Source organism: Triticum urartu, chromosome 6 (genome assembly GCF_003073215.2).
Source record: "Triticum urartu cultivar G1812 chromosome 6, Tu2.1, whole genome shotgun sequence".
NCBI lineage: Eukaryota > Viridiplantae > Streptophyta > Magnoliopsida > Poales > Poaceae > Triticum > Triticum urartu.
In genome coordinates, this window is record NC_053027.1 from 282732674 (window position 1) to 282744109 (window position 11436).

Here is an 11436-nt window from a genome sequence, read left to right on the forward strand (position 1 = left end):
GACTGAAATGAAGCCGAAATTCCAGTGCTGACCTCTGTTCAGAAGTGAATAGTTGGGAAACACAAGAGTCAAGACAAGATCAACTTCAACCTTCTTTTCACTCGGACCTCAATCCATTCGGGGGCTAATGATGAGGACATAGGCCTCACCTATATGTCCTATCCAAGGTCATTGTCTTAGAAGCAAAGAAGCTTAAGGGACGACAGGGAGGACCCAACAAAGGTGTCGAGTACAAACCACTCGACACCAGTCACTCGGAGACTCCTCCTTCTTTGGGTTACTCGACTACACGATCATTCGACCATACAAGAATCCATTCGACCTGTTTGAAGACCAAGAGGCGTCGAGAACAGCAACGGGCAAGCGTCCACCCTGTAACCTTTAAGGCCATTAAGGCATTTAAGGCTACCGTTACCAGTAATGCTATCTCTTTATGTACCTTAAACCCTTTGTAACGTGGGCTGCCTGGGGTCTTGACACACTGTATATAAGCCACCCCTCCTCTGAGACAAGGGTTCGCACCCTCTGTAACACACACACATACATAATCCAGTCGACCGCCTATGGGCACCGAGACGTAGGGCTATTACTTCCTCTGCAAAGGGCCTAAACTCGTAAAGTCGTGTGTACAACTTCGCCATAGCTAGGATCTTGCCTCGTGTGTACGTAGGGCTATTACTTCCTCCGCGAAGTCTTAGATCCACGACAGCTGGATCGAGGACTGTGCTCCACATCAGATCGTCATGATTAGGCGAGGGCCTTCATCAACATCAACTTCAATCTCTATCAAGGTCATTGAGGAATCACCCATGGAGCTCGGGGGCTCAATCTCAACATTGACCTCAGGCGACTGTGTTGTTTTATTGGACAGCAAAGTTGTATCTGCCATCACCGCCTCCTCGAGCATCACTGTAATGATTGCTTCTACGAATTTGTGCGGAATTGAGTCTAAAACAACGTTGTAAAATTTTCATCATGTTTTGATGGGCGAGTCTCCATCAATCTCCGATATACCGGAGATCTATCGAATCCGGACGGGAATCTGAACGAGTTTGGGGCGAGGAGTCCAACGGTTAGACTGGATGTCCTTTGGAAAATCCAACCGTTCATCGGCTGCGGAATTACCATATCTATTAGCCCTCAGCATTTCACCTTGATCCGACTGTTCAACTTCCCGAAAACTTCCGATGAGTGGGCCAATTTTTGGATATATTTCCTCCGCGAAAACGAATCCGACCCGAATTCAATTTTCTTCATGAACGGGATATTGGACAAACATTTTGAAGGAATTTGTTTCTAGGGTATTGTGTGTTGTTCAAAAACACGTGCCCACAAATTTGGGGTCTCTTCCGAGGCGATCTTCTATGATAGCTCGATACCGATGCTCTAGAAGCCTTCCAATTATTTTGTTGTCGTCGTGTGTTTTATTTGTTTGTTGCATTCATCATCGCATCATTTGCATTGCATCATGCCATCAATATTACCAACCTAATTTTTTTCTCATAAAAAAGTTGCATGGATCTTTGATCCATTTTAATTAAGTGAAATGCACATGGTGATTTCTCTTCAAAACATATTCAAAGTATCGTACTATTATTAGGGAGCTATAATAAACATTCCGCTAATTTGAAATTCACCATAACACACATGTAATTTAATTCCATGTCTTTTCTATTTCAAGTTTGGTCCTCAAACATTGCGCTTCAATTTTTTGTTCCATTCCAAAGCTCCATGATAATTATCAACATCTTTTGACACACATGCAATGTAATTTTATTGGTTTGTTTTGGCCTCTGGGTTACCGTTGCCGTTTCGTTCCAAGTACCTCGACGACCGCTGGTTTCGAAGACCGCAAGTACCACTACATTGACGTGTAATCGCCAAGACTGATGGTGACCTCGAAGCATTTGGATTTGTCAAGTTTGACTCCATAACCGAGTACCATTACAACAAGTGTAGCCCAACCGTCCACATGGATCCTACAAGACCGTCAAGTGAACGACTACTTCCACTACTTCCGTCTACACTGCGACCAGTGCTCGCCAACAGGCACCACCTAACCTGTGGGTTTTGGATGCGCCAAGTTCCTCTTGAAACATGAACCACTGCTCCCTCTACGATGCATTGAACCCATCCCCCGTGAACGCATGCTTCGAAGGTATAACCGCTAGGACGACAACTCGTGGATAAGCATGTGTGATGTATGAGATGAACCCTGTGTTTGCATCGTATGTGATTGTCGTTGCATGTTGCTTCTCTTTTGCCATGCCACTGACACATGGGACACCCGGTTACCCGGATCACTTCCCGTCACCCTTGCACCTTCCACACATCTTATACTTGTACCTTTGCATCAACATCTCAATCGAGTTAATGGAACCAAGATGTTGTTGTGGCATCATTTTCGAATTCGTCGCCGTGCACCCCTTTCTTTCCACCACAGTGACAAATGTGTGATATCATCCTTCATGTCCATTTTTTAAAATTGCTTATAACTTGAATATGTCATCCGCATCATGATAACAACATTTAAAATGTTTAAAATGGTTGTTTGCATTAATTTTCCTAAATGCCATGTCAAAATTGTTTATTTCATAACTAAATAACTGTAGCTCTGAATTAAATGAACTTGATATGTAAAGGGTCTAGAATAATGTGTAGGTTAACATGGTGCATTTTGTTTTGCTGTTTAACAACATAAAATTGTGTTATAGGAAGGACAACACTTAAGTCAAAAATTACATATAGGGATTTTCCGGAAATGTTGTTTGTTATTCCGGGACTGATTTAAACTTGTCTAGATAGGTAGTATGCATATGCTTGACCTCTTGCCATGTTAAACAACATTTAATCTTGTCTTGTACATAAACAAGAGCAAACTAAATAATTGTTGTGAATTTTCGTCAATATGCAACCTCGTTGCATATTGAGCTTCACTTAACTTGTAGTATTGCTTGTTGCACTTTGCCATGCCATGGCTCATAAATCGAACATGCATCATAATTAGTTGTGCATCATGCCATGTTTATGCTTGTTGGTTTAACACATTGTTTGTTTCTTCTCGATAGTTCCTCTTATGTTGCGATTGTCAGGATCGTTTGACTACGCCCATTCGTCTACTTCATGGATTCTGTCTTCTTCCTAGCAGGATTACAGGCAAGATGACTATTACCCTGGATATCACTTCTATCTTTGCTTTGCTAGTTTTTCTCGGTGTTATTGCTATGTTGCTCTACCTACCACTTGTTTGTCAAACCTCCCAAATTGTCATGATAAGTCTTTAACCTCCAGCATCATAGCAAACCGTTGTTTGGCTATGTTACTGCTTTGCTCAGCCCCTCTTATAGCGTTGCTAGTTGCAGGTAAAGTGGCAGGTTGTTCCATTTTAGGACATGGATATCATGAGATATCACAATATGTCTTATCTTTCCCTAATAATAAAGCGATTATCGCTTCTACCTGCTCGCTCACTATCGTGGCTATTTTGCTAACCCCCGTACGTTTTTCAGTAATACAACCCGCAGTCCTTTTTTAGTGGATTCTGAGAAAACGATTCTATTTTACATTAAAACCCCTCTAATTCCGCCTAGGCTCGGAATGGACTGCGCCGCCGCCCGCAGCTCCCTCTTTCCCTTGCTCCCCCAGCGGCCACAAGACGCCTTGCTAGCGACCCCGCACCTCCGCCGCGCCCTACCGCCGGCGACCTCCCCGCCCGACCTCCGGTCGCTCCGCCGCCTTGGCCATCTCCCTTCTTCTCCTGCTTATCGATCTCCTCTCACCTCTATCCCTCTTTCTCCCTGGATAGGGACCTCCATGGCGCTGTCAACCCTCAATCTTGCCTGACCCGGCCGCCTCCATGCGAAATCCATCAAAAATGGATCCACCCCGGCCAGATCCGCCCGGATCCGACCGGGCCCCGCCGTCATTGCCACAAGAGCGCCGGCCCCGCTCGACTTGCAACACCACCTACAACTGGTAGCCCATGAAGAACCTCATCTCTCTGATTTGCTCCCTATTTGTTGCAAGATGGGCAAGAACCAGATATAGTAGTTGCAACAAAAGGGATGAATTTAGAGGAAGATGCAGCAAGGCAGAGGTAGTAATCTCAAAAAAGTTCTGAAATACAGTAGCGTGAACAGATGTGCTCTTGTTGTCAGTTCAGGTGTGGTCCTACTATTAGGTCATTGTCGATTTTTTCTATCAGTTTTGTGGGTATGTGAGCTGGTAAACCAAGTGTGGCTGCTGCCCACTGATTCTTTCCTACTCCCCCAATTTTTCTTACAAAATGCATTTTGTGCTATGATGCGATGCGACTACTACTGAAGATATAACTTTTAAGGATCTGAATATTTGAGCAGAGACCTATTGCATGTTGCAGATAGATCGAACTACATTTATAATGCACAACTGAAAGTACTGATGCTAATGGTAAGATAAGGCCACATGAATCCCAATTAAATGGGAAGCAAAGGGTGAAAATGGGACCTTAGAAATCACTATTTATCTATCCTCTGTGTCTTACCAAACTAGTTCATGTGGAGAAGAACATGCTTCCTATATGAAAAATCAACACATTATTATTGTTACTTATCATTGTCTTTGACATAAAATTCAAACATGAGGACTTGGTTTCTTTCTTTTCTACAGTATCCTGATGCATGCGTTGACCATTGCTCTTTAGTTAAATGTTATTTTGTGCTGATTATTTTCATCACTCAAGTGGTGAACTGTAATTTTATAATTGGCAGTAAATCGTGAAGTATCTTGATGCATGCTTTTTCTACACAGGCTTTGCTGTAAATCATGTATTTTCCCCTTACACATAAGGTGCCAGCTTCTAATCAGTCTTTTCAGAATTTATCGATTAAAAGAGCAACTTCGGCATGCAATGGAACCTTTTCAGTAAGTGCTTTGGCTCTGTTTTCATGTCCATGTTTGGAATAATTGCGAATGGTGTCAAAAATAAACTTCTCCTATGAATAACAATCAAATGTTCCCATTCTACTATAGATTTGTTTTCTATTTCTAGATGGAAATGTTCCATTATCATGTACTGTCCACATTCTTAATCATCTATGCCGTCCATGTTGTGCTCCCGCCACTGGTTGTGTGTGTGTGGTTTGGGTGGCATGATGTGTTCCCATTCTACTATAGATTAGGATTGCATATCACAATTAGAATAGCTCACTTTATTGTCCAGGAAATAATCATGATTCAGAAGCAAGGGTAGACAATACAAATTGCAGAATACCAACGTGTGCATGGAGTATTTGCATGAGCATATAAGAATGCAAAAATATTCATGGCATAAAAAACTTAATTACAACATGGTAGTCGACACGAGGAGCTCGAGCGCCATGGGAGTAGCTCGCGATGGGGCTTGTCGACATGGCTTAGTGATACGTCTCCGTAGTATCTACTTTTCCAAACACTTTTGCCATTGTTTTGGACTCTAACTTGCATGATTTGAATGGAACTAACACGGACTGACGCTGTTTTCAGCAGAATTGCCATGGTGCTATTTTTGTGCAGAAATAAAAGTTCTCGGAATGACCTAAAATTCAACGGAGATTATTTTTGGAATATATAAAAAATTCTAGAAGAAGAATCCACGTCAGGGGGCCCACACCCTGTCCACGAGGGTGGGGCACGCCTACCCCCCTAGGCGTGCCCCCCTGCCTAGTGGTCCCCCTGACGCTCCACCGACATCAAGTCCAACTCCATATATTCGTGTTCGGGGAGAAAAAATCAGAGAGAAGGATTCATCGCGTTTTACGATATGGAGCCGCCGCCAAGCCCTAAACTCTCTCGAGAGGGCTGATCTAGAGTCCGTTCGGTTCTTCAGAGAGGGGAATCCATCGCCATCGTCATCATCAATCTTCCTCCATCACCAATTTCATGATGCTCACCGCCATGCGTGCGTAATTCCATCGTAGGCTTGCTGGACGGTGATGGTTTGGATGAGATTTATCATGTAATCGGGTTATTTTTGTTAGGGTTTGATCCCTAGTATCCACTATGTTATGAGATTGATGTTGCTATGACTTTGCTATGCTTAATGCTTGTCACTAGGGCCCGAGTGCCATGATTTCAGATCTGAACCTACTATGTTTTCATGAATATATGTGAGTTCTTGATCCTATATTCCAAGTCTATTGTCACCTATTATGTGTTATGATCCGTTAACCCCGAGGTGACAATAATCGGGATACTTACCGGTGATGACCGTAGTTTGAGGAGTTCATGTATTCACTATGTGTTAATGCTTTGGTCTGGTACTCTATTAAAAGGAGGCCTTAATATCCCTTAGTTTGCAATAGGACCCCGCTGCCACGGGAGGGTAGGACAAAAGATGCCATGCAAGTTCTTTTCCATAAGCACGTATGACTATATTCAAAATACATGCCTACATTACATTGATGAACTAGAGCTAGTTCTGTGTCACCCTATGTTATAAGTGTTACATGATCGATCGCATCCGACATAATTCTCCAGCACTGATCCAATGCTTACGAGCTTTTCATATATTGTTCTTTGCTTATTTACTTTTCCATTGCTACTATTATAATCACTACAAAACCCAAAAACAATACTTTTGCTACCGTTACCACTATTATCATATTACTTTGCTACTAAACACTTTGCTGCAGATATTAAGTTTCCAGGTGTGGTTGAATTGACAACTCAGCTGCTAATACTTGAGAATATTCTCTGGCTCCCCTTGTGTCGAATCAATATATTTGGGTTAAATACTCTACCCTCGAAAACTGTTGCGATCCCCTATGCTTGTGGGTTATCAAGACTATTTTCTGGCGCCGTTGCCGGGGAGCATAGCTCTATTCTTTGAGTCACTTGGGATTTATATCTTCTTATCATTATGAAGAACTTGAAAGATCAAAGAACTAAGATTTTCCCTCAACTACGATGGGAGGTAAGAAACTGCCATCTAGCACTGCACTTGATTCACCTTCTGTTTTGAGAAAACTTGCGACACCTACACATGCTATTGATTCTGATAGGTCGCATGTTATTGATGATGCCACTTCTGCTTTGCATGATATTTATGATGAAACTACTTCTATGCTTGATACTATTGTGCCACTAGGTGAATTTCTTGATGAACAACTTGCTAGGGCTAGAGAGAATGAAATTACTGAAACTGATAATATTGATGAAAGTGATGATGAAGATTCTCCCCCTGGAAATGAATTGCCTGTTGTTCCCGAGGGTTATGTTACGGACGGAGAAACTGCTAGAAACTTTCTTGCTTGCAATGATAGATCTGACCTTAAGAAATTATTAGCTAAGCTTAAAGAAATTTTTTTGAATGCTAGAATGCAATATGACCCTGCTTTTGCTACTTCACCTATCTTTATTACTGATAAGGATTATGGTTTCTCTATCGATCCTTAGTTAATTACTTGGTTGAATCTGATCCTTTTTATGGTTATGAATCTGAAACTGTTGTGGCACATCTTACTAAATTAAAAGATATAGCCACCCTATTTACTCATGATGAGAAAACTCGCTATTAATTATCCTTAAGTTGTTTCCGTTCTCATTAAAGGGTGATGCTAAAATATGGTTTAATTCTCTTGATCCTGTTTGTGTGCGTAGTCCCCAGGATATGATTTATTACTTCTCTGCTAAATATTTCTCCGCTCACAAGAAACAAGCTGCTTTAAAGGAAATATATAATTTTGTGCAAATTGAAGAAGAGAGTCTCCCACAAGATTGGGGGAGGCTTCTCCGATTACTTAATGCTTTGCCTGATCATCCTCTCAAGAAAAATGAAATACTTGATATCTTTTATAATTGACTAACCGATGCTTCCAGAGACCACCTGGATAGTTGTGTTGGTGGTGCTTTCAGGGAAAGAATTGTTGATCAAGCTGAATTGCTATTGAATAATATGTTGAATAATGAAAATAATTGGACACTTCCTGAACCAACTCTTAAGCCAACTCCAAAGAAAAGGGGTATTCTATTTCTCATTCCTGAAGGTATGCAAGAAGCAAAGAAATCTTTGAAATAAAAAGGTATTAAAACAGAAGATGTTAAGAATTTACCACCTATTGAAGAAATACATGGTCTTGATAACCTGACATAGGTACTAAAGGTAAATTCTTTCTATAGATTCGATAAATGTGAAATCCCATTTACTAAGTTTGCTAGCCCATGCGTCGATGAGTTTGATGACATTATGGTTAAACAAGAAAACTTCAATGCTTATGTTGGTAGACAATTCAAACACAATGCCGATATGCTTGAACACTTGGGTGATTATATGGGTAATGTTAAAGGTGAACTTAAACTTATTAGTAAACATGCTTCCATGGTTACCACTCAGGTAGAACAAGTGCTTAAAGCTCAAAATGATTTGCTCAATGAATTAAATAATAAGAAGAATGATAATGTTGTCAGAGTTATGACTAGAGGTGGTAAAATGACTCAGGAACCTTTGTATCCTAAGGGCCCTCCTAAGAGAATTGAGCAAGATTCTCATAGAGCTAATGTAGATGTACCTAGTCCTTCTAAAAGGAAGAAAAAGAAAAATGATAGGACTTTGCATGCTTCTAGTGAACCTGTTATTGACACACCTGAGAATCCCAATAATATTTCTATTTCCGATGCTGAAACACAATCTGGTAATGAACATGAACCTAGTGATAATGTTAATGATGATGTTCATGTTGATGCTCAACCTAGCAATGAGAATGATGTAGAGATTGAACCTGTTGTTGATCTTGATAACCCACAATCAAAGTATCAATGTTATGATAAGAGAGACTTTGTTGCTAGGAAGCACGGTAAAGAAAGAGAACCATGGGTTCAGAAACCCATGCCTTTTCCTCCTAAACCATCCAAGAAAAAGCATGATGAGGATTTTGAGCGCTTTGTTGAAATGATTAGACCTATCTTTTTGTGTATGCGTTTGACTGATATGCTTAAAATGAATCCTTATGCTAAGTACATGAAGGAAATTGGTACTAATAAGAGAAAGATACCGGAAGCTGAAATTTCCACCATGCTTGCTAATTATACTTTTAAGGGTGGAATACCAAAGAAACTTGGAGACCTAGGTGTACCAACTATACCATGCTCCATTAAAAGAATCTATGTTAAAACTGCTTTATGTGATCTTGGAGCCGCTGTTAGTGTTATGCCTCTCTCTTTATATCGTAGACTTGATTTGAATAAGTTGACACCTACTGAAATATCTTTGTAAATGGCTGACCAATCAACTGCTATACCTGTCGGTATTTGTGAGGATGTGCCTGTTGTGGTTGCAAACGTTACTATTTTAACGGACTTTGTTATTCTTGATATTCCCGAGGACGATAGTATGTCTATTATTCTTGGAAGACCCTTCTTAAGTACTGCAGGGGCTGTTATTGATTGCACCAAAGGCAATGTTACTTTTCATGTTAATGGTAATGAGCATATGGTACACTTTCCTAGGAAACAACCTCAAGTCCACAGTATCAATTCTATTGGAAAATTTTAAACAATTACTATTGGAGCTTTTGAATTTCCTCTTCCTACTATCAAGAAGAAATATGATATTCTTATTGTTGGGGATGTGCATATCCCCGTTGAGGTAACCTAGTATTATTCGAAAACTCTCCGGTTCCATGTTATTCGAAATGAGTTTGTTAACAAGACCTGATCAACCTTGTTAGTGGATTTGTTTTGATGAGCAGGAGATGGATGAATTTAGAAAACACAACTATCTGTCCCCTTCTTTTTTACGTTCTGTTATTTATATTAAATAAAGCAAAATAGTATCTTCTGGCTGTTTTATGAATTATCCATGCAATAAAAAATACCACGAAAATAAAAGTTCTCCAAATGCCCTGAAAATTAAATATGATTTTTTCTAGAATATTTTAGAATATCTGGCACGGAAAACACAGCAGGGGGAGCAGCCACGTGCCCACGAGGGTGGAGAGCATGCCCCCTGCCTCGTGGACCCCACGTGGGTCCCCTCCACTTATTCCAGCCACCACACACTCCTTCTTCCTCCCAAAAAAAAATCACTAGCCAGCTCAAACCCGAGTTCTTGCTCATCTTGCTGCCATTTTCGATCTCCTTGCTCAAAGCTCCATTCACAAAACTGCTTTGGGTGATTGTTCTTTGGTATGTGACTCCTCCAATGGTCCAATTAGTTTTTGTTCTAATGCTTTATTCATTGCAAATTTTTGCTGCTTAGGTGACCCTGTTCTTGAGCTTGCATGTCAAATTTATATGGTCAAAAGTAGTTTTAATGCATGATATATCCTCTAGGTACTTGTAGGAGTAGTTGCTATCAATTTTGTTGAGTTTGGTTCACTTTTATTTTTGAGTTACTAAAAATTTAAGAAATTTTTCAGAGGAAGAAATATGTTTAGGAAAATGTACCAAGGTGGTTCCTCAAGGAAGCAAGGACCCAGGCCCGCAATACGCGAGCTAGACAATGAACCGCCAAGGGATGCTCAAGTGCGGCCTTGTGAATGGCCGTTAGAGGACTTCATGGTTCGAGCAGGAATCAAGGAGGAATTTGAAGCATATGTGCACAATGCCGATCGTGAGAGCTTCGTGGCAGATAAGTGCCGTCAGTACCACTACCTCCCTGATTCCTTTGTGAGAAGGTTTGAATTTTCATCATCACGCAATTCTGAAACTGTCGTGTTTGATCTTTATGGTAAATCTTATACCATGGACTTAGAAGATTTTAACACTCCTTGTAAACTCCCACAGTGGGGTAATGTTAGTGAACCTCGCAAATCTGAATATAGAGACTTTCTTGCTAGTATAACTATGGGGGAATCCAGGGAAATCACTCAAGCTACCATAGGGAGCATTCATTTTCCGGCTATACATTATTTTACTCTCTTTATAGGTAGACGCATAAATGGTAAGGATGAGGCATGTCACATGTGTGTGCCAGATCTTAGTGTTCTCAAGAGTGCTGTATTTGGAGATAGACAATATAACTTGGGTGCCATTGTTGCACGCAGGTTGCATAATAACAAAATCAATGGATATTTCTTTGGTGGACTTTATGCAACCCGTTTAGTTGATTTTCTTGAGATACCCATACGTGGAGATGATATTGAGTTGCCTCCTGCTTATTTAGATTATAATGCCATGGTTCGTCATCAGTTCGTTGAGAGGAACAATCAGTTCCTCCAGTACTGACTAATATTTGACAGACAACGCACGTCGCTCTCCCTGCTCCTGCCTTCTTTAACTTTCAGGCAAAAGGGATATATGTTATAACCAGGGAGGAGGCGACCGAATACGAGAGGAGGACGGAGGCAGCTCGCCTCCAAGCTGCAACTCGTCAGGCAATAGCTGATGCATCTCAGTACGACCCCAGCTTCAACTTCGGATATCCACCAGGCCATCCATGGTCATAGACCAACTTAGGCCAAAAGCCTAAGCTTGGGGGAG

At 41.0% G+C, this 11436-nt stretch overlaps 1 long non-coding RNA gene across 2 annotated transcripts; it reads left to right on the plus strand.

The window, feature by feature from the left end:
- Positions 1 to 3592: 3592 nt before the first annotated feature.
- Positions 3593 to 5584, plus strand: LOC125517185. Of its 2 annotated transcripts, none has more exons than XR_007287462.1 (3): positions 3593 to 4096; positions 4789 to 4902; positions 5506 to 5584. It is a non-coding gene; the product is annotated as an uncharacterized LOC125517185 (long non-coding RNA). The 2 variants fall into 2 exon arrangements; XR_007287461.1 differs by having other exon boundaries at positions 5503 to 5559.
- The last annotated feature ends 5852 nt before the right edge of the window (positions 5585 to 11436 follow it).